Source organism: Belonocnema kinseyi, chromosome 8 (assembly GCF_010883055.1).
Source record: "Belonocnema kinseyi isolate 2016_QV_RU_SX_M_011 chromosome 8, B_treatae_v1, whole genome shotgun sequence".
In the NCBI taxonomy this organism is placed as follows: Eukaryota; Metazoa; Arthropoda; class Insecta; order Hymenoptera; family Cynipidae; genus Belonocnema; species Belonocnema kinseyi.
Genome location: NC_046664.1, coordinates 113,442,928 through 113,445,684, shown reverse-complemented (window position 1 = coordinate 113,445,684; position 2,757 = coordinate 113,442,928).

The window sequence follows — 2,757 nt, the reverse complement described above, 5'->3', positions numbered from 1 at the left end:
GTAGATTCTTCTGCCTTCATGGTTTGGAGGGTTGATCTACTGTCGGTAAGGTACAATCTCTGATGATATAGCAGATAAATTAAAAAATTTGAAAATAATTACATGTTTTGCAAAGTTATAAATGTAAAAATATTTTATTTGGCAATTTACATTCAATCCAAATGGTTCTTGTCCGAGCTAAGTAACCATTAGTGCGCCTCGAGGGGCCTACTGAGAGTTGCTTACAGCGCTCCAAGTGGCTGTTGGCAAAATATATCGGTGGGACTTCGTTGGTGCTATCTACGGGTGGCGGTGTGTAGAGGGGTTAGTGACTTTTTCGCCGGACGCGCCGTCTATATTTATGGCGGGCAACTAAGCCCGCACCGCATCTATGTTTATAATATCTTTGGTCAGATCATGGACATAGGAAACATGGGACTAGGCATGCCATTGCGGGGGTGATGCAATGAGGGGGGAGGTCCGCCACCTTTTGATGTGCCGCGACAAACATGGTAGCGCCCACATGTTTATTTTTTCATGCACAGTTTGTCGGCAAAAATGCTCGTGCGCATAATCAAATGGCACAGCTTAGGTGGCGGCTCTCCCCCCTTCCGTGGATTCAGCCCCGCTTACCAAGTTAGGATGGCATGCCTAGTCCCGTGATTCCTATATCCATGGGTCAGATCAAAGATATTATAAACGTAGATGCGGTGCGGGCTTAGTTGACCGCCATAAATATAGACGGCGCGTCCGGCGAAAAGTCACTTCCCCTCTACCCACCGCTCCCCGTAGAAAGCACCAATCGATATAGTTTGCCAAGAGTCACTTGGAGCGCTGTAAACAACTCTCGGCACACCTTCGAGGCGCACTGATGGTAAACTTAGCTTGGACAAGAAACTTTTCGATTGAAAGTAAATTGCCAATTAAAGCTTTGCAAAACTTGGTTGTTTTAATAAATACCAAAAATATAAGTCGATGAGTAATTTATATTACGGTTTCATATATTTTCCACTAATTCTAAAATTATTGATTATAATTTCCATTCTATATATTGTCTATATATAGTTCTTTAATATTATTTAGTTTTTATTTTTGTGGTCTACAATTTCTACGGACTTTTTTAAACTATTCGTTTAATCAAGTTCTCATATGTATTTTCCAATTTCTTAATTATTATATATTCTAACGTTTTTATAAAAATATAATTATAATTCCAAGACGACAGTTCCAAGCCAGATTACATTTCGCATTGGCAAACAAAATTAGACGAACAGAATTTCACTGGCACATTCATAAAAAATATCATATTCCATAAAATATATTTTAAAATAAACTTTAAATCATTATAAATGATACAGCTGACTGATTTAAGTTTTTCAGGAGTTTTAAATGCCTCAAAATCTTCAAGATTTTTTTACAATTTTATAAATCTTTTCAAATTTTTGAAATATTTTCGACACTGTAAGCTTCCCGAAATAACCAAATGCTGAAACCTGAAAATCCCGAATTAAAAAATTCTAGAATAATGAAATTGTGGACAGTTTACAATATGTTTAAAAATGTGCATAGTATTTGAAAAAAACATAAAAAAGTTCTGAAAAATCAAATTTTTTATTAATAAAAGAAAAATAATAAAAATAAATTTTGATATAAATCGTTGTTGAATTGAATCCTGCAGAGTTTGTTTCGAAAATGTTATTATGTAGGTACGAAGAAAATTTAGGCAGAACATTTTTTTCTTTCAAAGCACATGTGTTTTTTAATGTCTTTTTTAATACAATTTTTATAAAATTATTATTCAGGTGCCGAAGATTTCATTTTTTGAGATTTTTCATTCATCCCTTTCGGAATTTTTGTCAGTGGACCCATATTTTTATACCTCCTCTTATAATTATGTAATTTTTCAAAATAAAAAGTCAACATTTGAAAACATTTCAAAATCATCAAAAGTATCTATTATCTTTTAAATTATTTCAAATCTTTTAAAATTATTTTTAAAATTTTTCGGAAATTTTAAATGTCTTTTAGATCGCGTCCCATTTTTCCTAACATTTTTGTAAAATCCTGCACACAAAATTGTATTGAGAGCTTCCAGATTTTTTCTAATATTGTAAATCTTTTGAAATGTTTTGAAATATTTTCAAACATTCTCTTTGAGTTATGTACTTTTTCAAAATAAAAAATCATTTTAAATCTATCCAGAAATTTTTATTGTTTTCCTAGTATTTCAAAATTCTTGAAGAGCTCCAAATTTTGTTCTTTTCTTTGTAACATTCAGAAACCTCCAGCTTATTTGATTTTTTTCTAAATTAATGCTTATTTAACTGTTCTTTAAGAATCAAAATGAAGTACTTTTACCTTCGAAATACAAATAAAAAAATTAAACAATTGTAATCGTAACATTCCAAGTTTAAATTTGTCACTCTGAAACTGTGACAATTCATTTTCAAATTGTTTACTATTGAAAATTGTTTTTTTTTTATTTCCAAACCAAATAGATTAAAAATGGAATATTTTATACTGAAATAATACTTCAAAAAGATTTTGAAATTAAATAAAGGCTACACTTGTGTCACTACTAAGGCTTTGCAATTAAATTAGTTAAAATTTTAACGTTAAAATATGTAAATTATATCATTTTGCACAGATCTAGAATCACATTGTAAAATCAATCCCTGTTTAGTTTTTAATACTCAAACTGCAGTTCAATTTTCAAATTTACTTTCATTTTCTGATTTGTCCCGGTCGCGAGACTAGCTTAATATTTAAAACAACTTT